Raw genomic sequence first — 18,369 nt, forward strand, 5'->3', positions numbered from 1 at the left:
GGGATTATAGTCCTACCCAGAACCCTATAACTATGTCCATAGGGGAGTGGACAGGATACCCCCTAGATAAGACCCATTATGCTGGGAAAAACAATCTGCCTAAGTTTCTCCATACACTATTAGGAGTCGAGATATCAGGAACTGACCCCCTGGGAATCATAGAAATTGAGTTTTTAGACAAGGTCAATGTAATAGATAGAAACAAGACAACGACTACAGGACCCCAATCAGAGATCATAGTAGAGAAATTAGGGGTCGAAGGGTTGTAATAGAATGGACTATACCAAATTAACATTATAGGACTCAAATGGTCCATTGCATGTTCAAAAATTGACAGAGATCTGACTTGAAAATTAAGTTTTATTTTGAATGCAAGAAGTTAGAGAATACAAGTTCTGCGCAGGAGAGATGTAACCTCAGTTCAGCCCCCTCACTTATTATGCCCTCCTTCAGGCTTTTTATACTGTTTTCGCACACTATCTAACCCCAACCCTATTTGACTTATATGGTGTTGTCTTGACAGTTTGACCATTCAGCAACCAGATATTTCTCTTCCTGGTATCTGTCATCTTCCCTAACAGTTCACCTTTTAAGGCAGATGTTTCAGAGCACGTACGTTCAGAGCTCATACGTCCTGTCATTCTCAGACCTTTCATCATTTTCTATGCACCCACACTCTATAGCAGGATGGGCTGTTCTCTGCAACCTGCAATACTTCCCTATACTTGTGCACATAATAGAGCAGTTAACCCTTTAAAGCAAAATCCTTCATGACTGTATTTATTAGTAAATGTTTAGCAAAATCTAACAATAAAAAATGCTATCCTTCAACATATATTCATTTATTGTAAATCTGTTCATAGCTAATACAACCTGTATATAATGTTCATAGTACATCCATCTGTAAATATTACCATAGTTTTTCTATGACTGCACTTTATAACTTATACCTGTATCCTGCACTTGCTGCTATTGCACTGCTGGTTAGACCAAAACTGCATTTCGTTGCCTTGTACTTGTACATGTGTAATGACAATAAAGTTGAATCTAATCTAATCTAATCTAATCACATGATCGGCGGGACTATCAGCAGTTCCAGCTGATGGCACTTAGCTCACCTATATTAGAGCGGAAAGCCAGGACATCATTGTCAGTTCGTTACTCTATGTTCTTTCTGTGTTTTGTCAGGATTGACTCGAGCTGGTTCTAGATGTTCCTGGTGTGATCGCAGTGGCTAATCTTCGTTCACGCTACTCGCTCTTTGTTTCCTTGTGTTCACCTTTTTACTTAAAACAAACTCTCACTTGCATTTGGATCCTTTTTGTCTTGATTACTCATTCTGTGACAGAACGAACTGACCACGCTATGGATCCAGCAAGTGTCACGCAAGTTTCAGAGTTCCTTTCTTACAGTAATGCCCGGATTAATCACCAGGAGAAGGTGATGACTGCTACTAACAAAGCTGTCCAGGCTCTTGTTACTCAAGTATCTGCTCTTACCTTCCAAGTCGAGGAGCTCACAGGAAGGGTCCTCGCATCAGGAGACTCACCTGATCCACCTCCGATCCACCTCCGATCCCTGCTCCGGAGCTGGCACATCCTTCCTCTGAGCTTCGTCTTCCTCCACCTACTTCCTACGCTAGAGAACCTCTGATGTGTCGATCTTTCATCACCAAGTGTTCCTTGTACATCGCCCTGCAACCACGCAATTCTCCACGGAGCGCACCAAAGTGGCGTTTGTAAACAACCTCCTCACTAGCAAGGCTGCCTTATGGGGAACTTCAGTCTGGGATCAGAAACTCCCGTGTTGTACTTCCTTCGATTTATTTACGGAGGAGCTCAAGAAGGTCTTTGACGGAGCAGCCTCTGGGAGAGAGGCGACACAACTGCTGGCTGAGTTGCGTCAGGGCACTCGTAGTGTGGCGGACTATGCCATTGAATTCCGCACCCTTGCAGCTGAGTGTGGATGGAACGTGGAGGCTCAGTTTTTCTTTTTACTTCATCTTTTTACATGGTCTCGCAGATCAGATCCAGGATGAGGTGTATACGAAGGATCTTCCTAAAACCTTGGATGGTCTCATCGAATTGGCTGTTCAGGTAGACAACCGCCTGACCAGGAGGGTCCGACGTCGCGGGCGAATGACGTCACAGAGTCCCGGAACTTTTCAGCTTCCTCTTCCGGGAGTCGTGGAGACAGTGGTTCCCGACTCGGAGCCCATGCAACTGGGCAGATTTCACTGCAGGAAAAACAGCGAAGACAAGCGGAGGGTCTTTGTTTTTATTGCAGAAAAGCGGGGCACATTATGACCTTTTGTCCTTTAAAAGGATCTGCCTGTCAGTAGGTAAGAGGTTACTGACGGGTGGAATTAATTTCAAAGAATCCTCTGAGGCTGTCACTTTACTTCATGTTACTTTGGGTTGGGCTGATGAGACACTGAATTGTCCAGCACTAGTGGATTCAGGGGCAGAAGAAAACTTTATTGACACTAGTTTTGCTTTTATGTTAAAACTTTTGGTGATTCCTCTGACGCAGCCCATTGCTGTGCACCCCCTCTGTGGGCTTTTATAAGGCGCCATGTAGGATTTAAATCAAACTTCGCTTATCAACACATACATAAAACACGTGCATATACACCTATACTATTGGATGTTCAAAACAACATATATGAAACTTGAGCATATACATATAAACTTGACGCATGCATACACCCACATCTACTCGCACATACATATAAACTTCGTCCTCTCCAACTCACCGATACACACTCGCATATACATATAAACTCGATTCTCACATAAACACCCACATGAACGCGCACATACATATAAACTCGCAGCATGCAAACACACCTATACACACTCCACTCGCATATACATATAAACTCCATCATTGCTTATGCACCTATAAACTCTCACATATGAATGTCTCACATATGAATGTAACTCGATGTGTGCAAACATTCAAAATAGAATTCACAATCATATTTAGAGTTAGTTGTGTATATAAATATATGCAAGCAATTTCACATGTGTCTATGCATAAATTTTCAGCACGAAAGGAAGTTATTTCACATTGAAAGGAAGTTAATTTCAACTTAAAAGTCCTTTGAGCAAAATGAACAAGATCATTATTTGTCATCAATCTATGTTATTGCAAAGCTTAGGAAACACAGGAATTACATCTGTTTAATAATGAAAATAGATTATGCTAATTATAAAAAATAGAAAAAGATAATGCTAAGGAATGCTCCCGCAAAATTAAAGGTTTATTATGCAATTAAAATATTGGAAAGCTATGGGTTAATAAATATAAGGTTGCATAAGTAATTATTTAGAATAAAATAGGTTTGCTTAATATTAGTTTTTTTATGTTTGTGTTATTATTGGTGTCACTATTCGTCATGGGTTACGATACACACTTATGTCCAGTAGGGGGCAGGAATGCACTTTTTAAGTGTGTTTTCCTCTCACCAATAAACAGGCTAAGGCACCAAAACGCTGGATGCCAGCCGCTGTAAAAATATAAGTAGTAGTTATTAAACAGAAACGGAGTGTCCAGAGGGTATATATAGCTGGTTTGTGGGGGTTAACTTGATCAATGTGATGAACAGAGACATTTAATCAGTGCTTTTTTTGTATATGCTGAATAATTAACAATCAAAATGATACCAAAATCTTGCAATTATGACATCCACATTGTAAAAACATATAAAAAGCTTAATAATTATAATAATTTAAAAAACTAAACAAAAGGGTATAGGCTACATTAACATTTGCAAGAGAAAAGAGTAGTTTAGTTGTTTGAGTATATTCATAATTCTGGTTGCTTTTCAACTTGAATTTCCTTAAAGGATTCTATCTCTCCATTTATATTTGCATATGTAATTACCTAATTAAGTTAAAAAATGTAAAATAAAAATATGTCTTATGTATTTTATAAAGTCTATTTATATAGACTATATATAAAATTTTATATTATTTTATATAGCATTTGTTCAGGGGAAACGCAGTGGCACAGTAGGTAGTGCTGTCGCCTCACAGCAAGAAGGCTGGTTCGAGTCTCAGCAGGGTCAGTTGGCGTTTCTGAGAGGAGTTTGCATGTTCTCCCTGCGTTCACGTGGGTTTCCTCAGGGTGCTCCGGTTTCCCCCCACAGTCCAAAGACATGTGTTACAGGTGAATTGCGTAGGCTAAATTGTCCATGGTGTATGTATGTGTGTGAATGAGTGTGTATGGGTTTCCCAGTTATGGGTTGTGGCTGAAAGGGCATCTGCTGCGTAAAACATATGCTGGATAAGTTGGTGGCCATTCCGCTGTGGCAACCCCAGATTAATAAAGTGACTAAGCCGAAAATAAAATGAATGAATGAATGAATGAATGAATGAATGAACATATGTTCATAATTTAACAGGTTTAATACATCTACCTCTACTTAATTGCATTCTATTTCATAAACTTTGCAATATCCTGATTCGTAATAAATGTGTTTGTGAATTTTATTTTGCATGTTTTTTATTTAGGTGTTTATACATGCATTTAGTTTAGGCATTGGACCTATATGCCAGTAGTTTGCTTGCAGTGAGTTTGTGTACATGTGTGTGTTGTTGTGGGTGTATTTGCAAGGATCGAGTTTATGTATGTGTGTGTGTGTATGTGTGTTTGCATGCTGCGAGTTTATATGTATGTGCGTGTTAATGTAGGTGTTTATGCGAGAATCGAGTTTACATTTACATTTACATTTAGTCATTTAGCAGACGCTTTTATCCAAAGCGACTTACAAATGAGGACAAGGAAGCAATTTACTCAACTATAAGATCAACAGTGAATAAGTGCTATAGGCAAGTTTCAGGTGTGTAAAGTCTAAGAAGCAAAGCATTAGTAATGTAAGGTTTTTTTTTTTTTTTTTGAGAGAGAGAGTACAGTTAGTGGTATAGCCAGAGAGGCAGTTGCAGATTAGGAAGGAAAGTGGAGACTAAATAGTTGAGTTTTTAGTAGTTTCTTGAAGACAGCAAGTGACTCTGCCGTTCTGATGCAGTTAGGGAGTTCATTCCACCAACTGGGCAGATTGAATGCGAGAGTTCGGGAAAGTGATTTCTTCCCTCTTAGGGATGGAACCACGAGGCAACGTTCATTCACAGAACGCAAGTTTCTGGAGGGCACAAAAATCTGCAGAATTGAGAGCAGATAAGGAGCAAAGCCAGAGGTCGCTTTGTAAGCAAAAATCAGAGCTTTGAATTTGATGCGAGCAGCAACTGACAGCCAGTGCAAACGGGTGAGTAGCGGAGTGACATGTGCTCTTTTCGGTTCATCAAAGACCACTCATGCTGCTGCATTCTGAAGCAGCTGAAGAGGTTTGATAGAGTTAGCTAGAAGCCCGGCTAGTAGAGAGTTGCAATAATCCAGTTTGGAGAGATTAAGAGCAATGAATTGAGCTGCATGTTCAGATAGGAAGGGTCGGACCTTTCTGAGGTTATAGAGTGATATTATAGAGTTTATATGTATATGCGAGTGTGTATAGGTGTGTTTGCGTGCAACAAGTTTATTTGTATGTGCATGTTAATGTGGGTGTTTATGCGAGGATGGAGTTTATATGTATGTGCGTGTTAATGTGGGTGTATGCATGCATCAAGTTTAGATGTATTTGCGTAAGTTTCATATAAGTTGTTTTGAACATCCAATAGTATAGGTGTATATGCGAGTAATTTGTAGGTGTATATGCACGTGTTTTATGTATGTGTCGATAAGCGAAGTTTGATTTAAATCCTACACGGCGCCTCATAGGCTTTCCCTTCCCTCTATTACTCACTCTACAGCTCCTGTCAGATTGATTACATCCGGCAAAGAGTCCGAACTAATAACTTTTTTTGACAGACACTCCTAGTAAGCCTGTTGTTCTTGGACATCCGTGGTTGGTTCTTCACAGACCCCATATTATTTGGGGCCAAAACACTGTTATATCTTGGAGTGATCAGTGTGATGTATCTTGTCTTTCGTCTGCTTGTTCTGCTGTGTCTTGTTCTGTGTTTCAGGAGGAGGCCGTGGACCTGTCAAATGTGCCCAGTAAGTACCTTGACCTGAAGAAAGTGTTCAGTAAGTCTTGAGCAGCTTCTCTGCCTCTTCATCGTCCCTATGACTGTGCTAAAGACTTATTGCCAGTTACGTCTCCACCTAAGGGCAAATTATACTCACTTTGTGTTTCTGAGAGGAAGGCCATGGAGAAATATATTTCTGATTCTCTAGCAGCTAAGATCACCCTCTTCTTCACCGGCGGGGAGGGGGTTCTTTTTCGTGAAGAAGAAGGATGGTTCACTTCGCCCATGTATTGACTACAGAGGGCTGAATGGCATTACGCTTATGGCTCGTTTCCACTGACTGGTACAGTACGGTACGGTTTGGTTTGGTACGGGTCACCTTTATCAAGCTTGCGTTTCCACTAACAAGGGTACCCTTTTGGTGGACGTGGTGTACGACAGAAAGTTTCAGTCGACGTCATTCTCGCTGGAGGAAATGTCTACAATAAAGCTGTACGGGTCATTCACATATCATATGAAAAGCACTTCTCACAAAACAGATGCTTTACACACATAAATACTTGTGTAGAAATGTTTATTACTAACTTTTCAATGAACATGAGTTGATTATAACTGCAGATCAATGATAGTGCGAAACAGCCTATTGTAACGTCTGTAATTATATTAAATAACTAAATAAATGAACATATATAAACACAAACAGCCCCTTACAGTCTCCGATATGTTACCAACTACAGAAGAACTACACACAACAGACATTTCGTCCATAGTTAGGTTCAAAAACAACACAATATATAGCCTACAGTCAGTGTAAACCTCTCATCTGTGTCTATAATCTTCAGCAGCACATGTAGCCTCTGTTAGAGAACAATTCCATCATTCTGAGTTCATATTAGTCCAAAAGGTGATAATAACAATAATAGTTAAACAAGGCAGTTTGTTCACGTCTGCTGAAAAAATAATGTGCTCTTTTTTTTCCGGCTCCTCCCTTGTTTTTTCCGCGCTTCACTCTCGCGTTTGTCAGTGTCTGACAGGATCTGGTTTCAAAAGCACGTCAATAATCAAGTGCACAGTATTATTATCAGCTCAAGAAGTTTGTTATTTCAGATTTAGACGCGCGGTGAAGGAAGAAAGTGAAACCGCTCGCACTTCAGACTGCCTCGTAAAAAAAACTACGCGACACAGGGTAAATCTGCTCTACTCCATGGCTTTGTGGCTGTTTATCAAGACGACGACAAGGTTTGTTTGAGCCCGGGTCGACCATGGCTCGTTATTATATGTATAAATAATTCCGCTGTAATCTCTCGGCTCTCTATTTTAAATATGGCGTTTTTTTTTGTTTTCATTCTGGCTTGTTGCGTAAGCGAATGACGTATCTCTGTAAACCAATAGCGTTCAGCTGCGCGTCTAGCTCCGCCTTTTGGTACCCTTTCTTGTGTTTGGTACCCTTTCGAAAGGGTGCCGAAAAAGTGGTACGGTACGGTTCGGTTCGGTACGCTTTTTGACAGTGGAAACGGCTATAAAAGCGTACCAAACCAAACCGAACCGTACCGTACCACTCAGTGGAAACGGTCCTCTAGGAATACTTATCTTTTGCCATTGAAGTCATTGGCCTTTGAGAGTTTGCAGGGGGTGTCCTTCTCCACGAAATTAGATCTCCACAACTTTTATCATTTGGTCTGCATAAGAGCCGGGGACGAATGGAAAACGGCATTTAATACCCCCCAGGGGCATTTTGAATATTGTGTCCTCCCCTTTGAGCTTTCCAATGCCTCCGCAATTTTCCAGGCACTCGTTAATGATGTGTTGCGAGATATGATAGACCAGTTCAATTATGTCTACCTGGATGACATTCTGATATTTTCTCATTCTCTCCAGGAACATGTGTAATACGTCAGGCGAGTGCTTCAGAGGCTGCTAGAGAATGGGCTTTTTGTCAAGGCGGAGAAATGCGTTTTTCATGCACAGTCTGTTCCTTTTTTGGGGCACATCGTGCCAGCTGAGGGGGTTCACATGGATCCAGAGAAGATTCAGGCTGTGGTGAATTGGCCAACTCCAGATTCCCCCAAGGCCCTGCAGAGGTTTCTGGTCTTTGCCAATTTTTACCTGCGTTTTATTTGCAATTTTTAGCCAGCTCGCCGTGCCTCTGGCTGCTTTAACCTCTCCCAAAACTTCACCAAATTGAAGTCCCGTTTTGTGTCCACACCAATTCTCATAGCCCCCGATCAATCTTGGCAGTTTGTGGTGGAGGTTGATGCATCAGGGGTGGGGGTCCTGTCACAGCGTTCTCCATTTAGATGACAAGATGCACCCTTGCGCTTTTTTTCTCATCAATTATCCGCCGCTGAACAGAATTATAACATTGGTAATAGGGAGCTGCTGTCGACCAGGTTATAAAACACCAAACCTTTTTTAAAAATTCCTATCGCAATTCATCGACCCCATCGTTCCACAAAATATTTTTATTTCTGCTGTAACGTGGGAGATCAAGTCTAAGGTTCAGTCTGCCTTGGATGGGGTAACTCCTCCACCTGGATGCCCACCTAGTTGTTTGTTTGTGCCAGAGCAGATTCGGTCTGACGTCATTTGATAGGTACACTCTTCTAAAGTGGCTTTTCATCCAGGGGTGAGTCGCACTTTATTTCTTGTTAAACAGCAATTCTGGTGGCCAGCTATGGCTCGTGATATACAGGATTTTGTTTTGACTTGCTCTGTTTGTGCAGTTTCTAAGAATTTCAATCGTGTCCCCTGGGGCTTCTTCAACCGCTGTCAATGCCTTCGAGACCCTGGTGCCATATATTGCTAGATTTTGTCACGGGACTCCGGCCATCTGGTGGCAATACAGTTGTTTTGACCGTAATGGAAAGGTTTTCGAAGGCTACTCATTTTATTCCTCTGCCCAAATTACCCTCAGCCAGAGAGACAGTGGATGCTGTCATTGATCACGTTTTTTGTGACAGAACTTCCTCCTGTGTACAGGAGAATTTATTCCGTATTTCATGTTTCCAAATTAAAGCCCGTTTTATATACGGCCATTAATCCGCCCACACCAGTTTCCCCATCTGTGTTTATGATCTTTCTTTGTTTTGTCAGGATTGACTCGGCTGGTTCTAGATGTTCCTGGTGTGATCGCAGTGGCTAATCTTCATCCACGCTACTCGCTCTCTGTTTCCTTGTGTTCACCTTTTTACTTAAAATAAACTCTCACTTGCATTTGGATCCTTTTTGTCTTGATTACTCATTTCGTTACACTGTCACGCTGAATGATGCAAGTGCTGCAAAAATAAAAACTATCCCTCAGTCCAATGACACTATCGCCAGACGCATAAATGTCATTGCTAAACATTCTTAAAGAATAGCTGGTTGATCAACCTAAAGACAAACGTTTTGCCTAATAGTTCTATGAAGCAACTGACAGCAACAAAGACTGTTTGGTTATTGCTTACGTACGTTTTTACATGACAAACTCCCTATGTGTGGATCTTCTTTTTGTAATTATGTCAGAGACACAGCCACAACTTAAGAGATATTTAAAATATTGGACTGCTTCCTGACTGAGAATGGGCTAAGGTGGGAGAACTGCATTGGTGTTTGCAGTGATGATGCACAGACCATGGCAGGGATGAGTAAAGGACTTAGGGCACTGGATTTACAAAAGAACAGCAGGCGTGAATGGCACTTGCGAGAGAAATTTGAGATCTCAAAAAGCATACACAGTGGTCTCTGGTGGATTCATATAAACAAAAACTGCACAAAAATGTAACTACTGGGACGTATTTGGTGGTCTCCAGAAATGTATATTGAGGTACATTTTCGTAATGAGCCTGGGTTGCATTTATATTGGCACTTAAGTGATTTTTAAGTTTGTTGACTAGAACTAGCTAGTAGTTAATTAAGGCTAAAATGTTATTGATACAGTGATAATAAAGGAAATTTTACCCCCTATTCTAAAGGGAAAGTCATATCCACATTATTAGTTTAAGTGCTCATTAATTATGGCACTTATTGGGGATTATTCAAATTTGACTAAAACAAGCTAATTAAAGCAAACATCATTAAAATTAGTTGTGACACTGACTCACAGTTCACAGTTCAAACTAGTGTTACAGGTAATATTAAAGAAGTGTTAATGAGTAATGAGAAAATTGATAGATTAAGTAATAATTATATAAATAAAATATTTTGCATATAGTCTTAAAACAGAATTAGAATTAGAATTTTATCATTAGAGATTAAAAACAATTGATCATTTGTTTAATCTTCCCATATTAACCAATTAATGTTTTTTAAAGTTGCAATTTTTCACACTTTGACTTTTTCACATTTGCACCATTTATGTGATAGAATGTGACTTTATCTCTAACATTATTCACAGTTGCGTCTTATTTACATCATGTAGTTATGACTTTATATCTCCCAAACTGTAATTTTACATTTAACACAGCTTTTTCAAAATTTATACCTCACGTTTGAATATAATATAATATAATATAATATAATATAATATAATATAATATAATATAATATAATATAATATAATATAATATAATATAATATATCATAAATTTTGTAAGTTTAAACCATTTTTTCTTTCTTTCTTATGGTGGGAAATAACATGCATTATATAAAGGCCCACATTTCTTATTATGCCATGTCTTACCCAACCCCTCCCTCTTCTGGCAGAGAATGTTAAGTGCAAATGTGCAGTTTACAGTAAAGAAAAACTATGTGATATCCAGCAACACCAACATGTTTGAATTGATTCCCATTGAATTCCCATGGATAATGGATAATGCAAATAAAGAAAAAAGTAATGACTTCCAAATTTCAATAAATGTATGTCCTTTCCTGTCCTTCACACCTAAACTTAGTTTATATATATAATCAAAATAATAATAATTAAAAGCCCGATTGCTGATCCGCAGAGGACTATTTTTTTGAGGGTGACGTTGCAAGCTCAGATTTAGTTGACCAATCAGAGGAAAATGGGCATTTCAGCACCGCCTACATGAATTTGAAAGTTGTTTATCCATTTTCCTACCAAAAAACAAAATCGAGCCAAAATGTAGTTTTGTTTTTTGTTTTGTGAGCAAACGAAAAACTGAAAAACAGCCGCTTTCTTTGTTTCCTTTATTCTGTTTAAAATTGAAAAACAAATGAGCAAAACGTACATGGACCATATATATATATATATATATATATATATATATATATATATATATATATATATACATATATATATATATATATATATATATATATATATATATATATATATATATATATATATACACAGCGATCTACAAATGCACAGGATGCAATTCACATATAGATTTCAGGCAAAATTGTGTTTGTAGAATAAAAAAAAAGTTTGAGTTTTTTTTATTTGCAGGTCTAATTTTACTCACTTGTGAATATAATTCATGTTTGTGGAACTCTAAGATTTATTTGTCGATCGCATTCTATTTATTTTGTAAATATGCTTGGTTTTTGTCAATCTCTTTACCTTTGTTTAGTCCGGATGAATGACCTAAAGTAAATGCTCAGCCAACACAATCCCCTTGTGTGCATACCACGGGTGGTGATTTCCATATCCCACATGCCGCCATCCTGAGTAGCATGTCTAGAGCATTAGAATCCCTCCTTAGTCCAGACTCAAACCACCTGTGTTCCGTAACCATGGAAGGACCAGCCCTGAAGAGTGGTTGGCTGCAGTTAATGGTTACAGAGCACAGTTGGGTATGACAGATATGCAAATTCTTAGTGAAATCCATCATTTTCTAGCAGGGGAGCCTGCTCGCTGGTATCAGGTACTGCAGCCTTGTGTTGTAACTTGGGATCTGTTTGCAGATTAATTTAGAAAATTTTTCTTGCCCTCAGATAACCATGAGTGAATTTGGAGGGGCATTCTTGATCGCTTTCAATCAGAAGATGAGCCTCTGCCAATGTTTGTAGCCCACATGTTTTGCGATTGCAAAAGCTCCTCTGCCAGAAGCAGAACAAATTGAAATGGTTGGTAACCATGCGCTGGAAAAATATGCTGTTGCTTTATACAGGACCCAAATTTCCAGTGGGTGACCTACTGCTCTGTGTACATGAGCTGCCTTAGGCAATCGTGGCAGTGCTGAAATTAGAACTGATAAACAGTACTGTTATTCATGTCATTTGCCTAGGGTGACAGTTTGGTCATGCCCGAGGTGTAAATTAGCCAGGAACACCACAAACTGTCGAGACAGGGGTCTCATTGAGTCTGCATTGGGGACTGGGGTCACAGGTTTGGGTGGCAGAACAACATATGGGGGTGTTTTGGTTCACTGATTACCTGACTCGGGAAGGGGGAAGGTCTTTTCCCCACGTGAGGGGGAGGTGACCCTCCCCCCAGGCAATAGATAGACCTAATGTTTATAAATAGACATTTCTTGAGCCTAATATAGGTCATATAAAAAATGTGTCGTCAACTTCCCTTTGGAATAGTCCTTTGCATGTATCTGTTAAGGTGAAGAATGCTGAAATAATGGCCACTTAAGACACAGGTGCTTCATTCTCTGTAATACTCGTTGATATAATGGCAGCTGCCCGTGATACTAGACCTGACCTGACCTAACCCCTTGGATGTTTCCCCCTCTCAGATTGGTATAAGATGCAGAAACATGCAAACCGTTGGGTAGTACCTGGCTGATATTTTTGTTTCAGGGGCATATTACTTCTTTTACAGAAGTGTTGTTCTGCCCACTCTAGCTGTCCCAATGATTTTGGAAATGAATTTCATGCTTTGAGTCTCAGGTTGCATCCATGTTCCTAGCAGAACAATAACACTTGGAAACATGGTTATGGCTGGTATGGGGGGCCCAGATTGGAATGTTCAAGAAAGAATCATAGTTATTGTACTGAATAGCATCACTGTTTGGGATAGTCATCTGATTCCTTGCATTGATGATATGTTTGATTTTTTGTTATTTGTTCATCAGCACAATTGATTTTGCCAGGGGCTATTGGCAAGTGGAGGTTAAGAATAGTTCACCTCCTAAGACAGCCTTCACTTCCCATTGTGGCCTTTTTCAATTTAGGGTCAAGGTATTTAGCACATGAACTCAGCTTTGGCTGGGTTGATATATAAATGTTGTGCTGTTTTATTAGAAGATATTGTTGTTGTGTACCCAAAATTCAAGCAGGAGATGGAGGATCTTCGTGAGGTGTTTGTCCACTTACAGTCAGCTGGACTTACTGTGAAATTGGGCAGATGTCGGTTTTGCTGAGATGAATTTGCGTTCTTGGGATAGAAGGTGACACCTGATGCCACCCCAAAGAGTGTTAAATAAGTGAGACAAGCTATTATCAGCAATTGTGGCAGGTTCAATGGAAATGAACCTGAGAACCTTTGTGTGCCTGACACAGGAGGCAAACCCCTTTGTGTGGGATAAAGTTTGAAAAACAAAGCATGGACAACCTGAAAGTGTGTTTGACCTCCTCGCCTGTTTTGAGGTTCCCTGACTTTGAAAAGACATTTTATATTCACACTAATGCCTGCGATGAGGGTCTAGGGGCAGCTTTGATACAGCAAGTTTACAGTGACTGATGTCGAGGCCCAATCCTTTTGGTTGCTTGGCACGCTGGTGTCTTCGGCTGCAAGATTTTGATTTCAGCATTGTGCACAAACTTGGGGTGGGGAATCGGGTCACTGATGCTCTGTCCCATAACCCTTTGCCTGATTCTAGTGACCATTTGAAAGTGTTGCCTCCCTATATCATTATAGCTGGTTTGGACTTGTGTATTCAACCTCTTAGTTGGGGACAGGCAGCAAATATGGCAGGTTTAGTTTGATGATCCTGAATCTGGCAAGCTGCTTTGCAATCTGGAGAATTTAGGGACAGTTGAGGATGATGATAAGTTTAAGGGTTAATACACAGTGCAGGACAGACAGTTGTATTGTGAGGATGTGAATGTCCAGTGTGGTATGCACCCATGGAAATATTTAAAGTTGGTGGCAAATTTGGCCCTTAGAAGGTCAGTCCTAGAGTATTATCATGATTACTCCACCATTGGACATCTTGGTATAAAGGAAACTGTTCCTAGACTTAAACTTGTCAGCTCACCAAACCCTCCCAACAGAAACTGGTGGGTTTGTTGGCCACTGCGCATGCCACTGGACCCTGGGAGTATGTCGGGTGGATTTTTTTTGGCCACTTGCACCAGACTACATCTGAAAACCAGTAAACTTTGTTTTTTGTTGGATATTTCAGTAAGTGGGTAGAGTCTAGTGCTGTAAGAGAAGCCAGTGCAAAAACTACTGCAAGAAAATTTGTGGTTGACATTTTTAGTGACATGGAGCTCCTAAACATCTTATTTCTGATAGGAGGGCCCCATTTGTGAATGCATTGTTCAATAAAGTTATTGAGTTTGTGGGATCTGATCATATGCTGACAACAGCTTATCAACCCCAAACAAATGTAACTGAATGAGCCTATGTGGGTGATAAGCATACATCTTGAGACAAATATGTTTTGAGGACCGCACCCCATGACAGCACAGGATTTAATCCTGCAAAATTGCTTTATGGGCATGAATTGTCAAATCCGCTAGATCATTTTATTGAACCTGCTACTTATTTTTTGAATGACCCTCTGCTTAGTCATTCCGATGTTCTCCAAAGCACATTGTCAATGACTCATGATCATGCGAGGACAACCCTAAAGGCTAGTCATGTGAAACAAAGCACCATTATGATTTGTATTGACGATCAGTCAGTTATGCTCCTGGGGACATACACCTGAAACCACACCCTAGGTCTGAGGCTACAGCAAACTTTGCAGCTAAGCTGGCACCACTATATGGAGGCCCTTATTGAATAGCACAGCGACTATCTGTGGTGAATTACAGACTGGCTAGTGCTAATGGTGATCAGGACTTGGCTGTGATGAATGCTGTGAACCTACAGCCCTTTCACATGTGGCAGACGGCAGAGGCACATACCAGAGACAGGGTAATTCTGAGGGTGTCTGCCTTGGTGTTCAGGACATGACTGGCTATGATGACTTGGGGCTGAGCTGGCCACCCTGTAATGAGGGAGAAGCTGAGTTGCTTTGTGGAGAGCACAAGCACAATGCTGTCTCTTGCCAAATAGTGCCACTGGGGAAAATGATCTCTCCTTAATCTTTTGACTTGGTTGATCTCTTACAGAGTCCAGTACAAGGGTGTCATTACATGTTAATCCATTAGTGACAACAAACTGGCCAAAGACTAAGTGGACAAATGATTTTCATACTAAAGATGTGAGTGTTCATATGACTGGTAGAGGGCCAAGGTGTTAATGGTTCATTTGAGTGTTCAAATATTTTTGCCTATTTTCCAGAATTGAATGGAAGTTTTCTTAGGGTTTACTTAAGGGATTACACCAATACTGTTATTCTGTGATAAAATATTGTTTATAATAATATAATAATGTTTTTTATGCTTTTTGGCTTCACATTAGGGTTACATTAATAAAAAAGATATATGTTATCGCAGATAACTTAAGTTTCTTGTGTCTTATCAGTTCAAACTAACAGTTAACCATCATAATGTAATAATTTAACAAGAAATAACAGTGTTGGGCAGTAGTGTCACTACAATCAGTGGCGCTACTAACCTAACTACATTTCTCAGTAGCGTGGTGGTAGCGTCGGTACTTTATAAAATAAATAGCTTTTCAGTAGCGAAGCTATTATTTAAGCAAGTAGCGTAATAGCGTTCACACAAGCTACATTTAAAGATCGTGGATCATTAAGTGACACGACCGGTGCCGGTGTCTGGCTGATGAAAGTAAATCCATATAAAAAGAATAATGAATTCTTCTTCTTTGTGTTTTACGGTGGTCGAAAACAAACTCTTTGGTGAGTTACTGCCACCTCTCGCTCCGGTCGGTGATGTTTAATTGCCAGTTTTATTGATCACCAAGACGGAACTGACATAGATTGAAGTTTCTTTGATTTAATAATGCAAAAAAAATTGCTTAGATGTAGCCAAGCGATTTTTGCCACATATATTTTAGATAAGCTTGCTAAATTTCCAAGGGCGTAGCTTTTTGTGTAGATAAATTACATAGCTTAGCTCTTTACAGCCACAAATTCAGTTTTTCTGCTACTAACGATAATGTATGTTTAACATTGTGTCGGCGGTTTCTGGCTAATGTAATAGCTAAGCAGTTCATTTTTATGTCGAAATTACTATGATTTGCACATTGTTTAACTTAAACATGATTCAGTAAATATAGAATTCTATATTCACCATAACTTTGATGAAGGAAAATCCATCTAAAATTGATGTTTCATCACATCTCTGCATCAGTTGAGCTCTGCTGAGTCTGTTGGCTCGCTGGAATTTAAATATGCTCCACAAAAAACGTCAGTCACGCACATGCATACGCTCTTTTTTGATGCAGGGTTTGTTGGCCAAACACAGATATTTCACTTAATGTTTGATAATTTGGCTGAGCACAATTTAATGTGTTTGGTGAATATATATATATATATATATATATATATATATATATATATATATATATATATATATATATATATATATATATATATATATATATATTTATGTATTTTATTTATTTATTTATTTATTTTTATTATTATTTTTTTTTAACAAACAGCTTAAATTCATACAGTGGATTTTGTTGTTTTGGGCTAAATATCGAGAAGAAATTTGTTGTGTCAATACTTAATTGTCAGTTTCCACAATTTTTCAACAAGGAGTTTTTTTACAGTGTAACACTACTACTATTGTTATTGAACAAGTCTTCAACAAGTCAAAACATTTGTTCCTCTGATCAGCTTACATTTTCTGGGGTAAATGCTTTAAATAACAATATTTTCTGATTGAAATTAGGAAGAAATGTTATCCGACCTTTATAGAATTAAACAAATATTAGCTATTTACCTATGCACATAACTAATACTCTTAACTTTAATTTATTGAGAATGTGATTCCAAAAAAAGGAAATGGTCATATATGCCAAGAATAAACCCTATATACCAAAGGACATTAAAGACTGTATTAAGAGGAAGAAGTTGGCTTTTCGCAATCATGACCATCAAGGATTAAGAGCTATTCAAAAGGAATGGACTATTCAGAATGGACTATTAAGAGATGCTAGGAAAACACAAAAACAACGCCTGGAGATAAGCTACATGTGTCGAATTCTAAACAACTGTTTGACTCTGTGAAATCTATGTCTAATATGCAGTCTTTTAGACCTTCCATTACTCTTTTTGATGACTCACAGAAAGTTAAGTGATTTTTTTCTTAAGCTTTGAGAAGTGTGAATATACTCTTGAGAATCAGAATCAGAATCAGAAAGAGCTTTATTGCCAGGTATGTTCACACATAAGAGGAATTTGTTTTCGTGACAGAGCTTCTACAGTGCAACAGGATAACAGAGACAGGACAAAAAACAGATAATAAATATATTTTTTAAAAAAGTAGAAGTAAGTAGTGAGTGCAAATATGCAGATTGACAAGTGTATGTACGTGTTTATTACTATATACAATGTTATATGTGCAGCTGTTATGTGCAAATTGGCATATAAGTGTGTGGTTAAATAAGTGTATATGTGTATAAAAGTGTATGGCAAGTAGCGATGTTGGTTCCACAATTATTATCATCAAGTGTTCATGAGATGGATTGCCTGAGGAAAGAAACTGTTTCTGTGTCGGGCTGTTCTGGTGCGCAGTGCTCTGTAGCGTCGACCAGAAGATAAAAGTTCAAAGAGGCAGTGTGCTGGGTGTGAGGGGTCCAGAGTGATTTTGACAGCCCTCCTGCTCGCTCTGGATAAGTACAGTTCTTGGGGAGTAGGAAGGGTTGTACCAGTGACTCGCTCAGCAGTTCGAACTATTCGACGTAGTCTTTGGAGGTCGTATTTAGTAGAACAGATGTAATGTAGACTTTTAAATGTGTTATTTATGATAGGCTATATTAATTGATCCTAAGCAGATTCATTTTTATTTTAAACGTATTGGCTGCAGGTCCAGATGGAATTTTTCTATATACTGTTAAGTGTTGCACTGATCAACTGACTCCAGTTTGGATTCCCAGTTTGTGGAAAAATCATTAAATGTACCTGTTGCTAAGATGGCTAGGCCCTTAGAGTATAATGATTTTACACTTGAAATGTTTTTTAAAAATGTGTTGTGTCCATGTTAAAATCAGAGGTTGCTAGTCATTTAGATCTCTTACAGTTTGCATACAGGCAAGGGAGAGCAACTGAAGATGTGATTAATAGTATTTTGCACTTGATTCTGAAGCACTTAGATAATCCTAAAGCATATACTCAGCTGCTTTTTATTGATTTTAGTA

This window comes from Danio aesculapii, chromosome 4 (assembly GCF_903798145.1).
Source record: "Danio aesculapii chromosome 4, fDanAes4.1, whole genome shotgun sequence".
In the NCBI taxonomy this organism is placed as follows: Eukaryota; Metazoa; Chordata; class Actinopteri; order Cypriniformes; family Danionidae; genus Danio; species Danio aesculapii.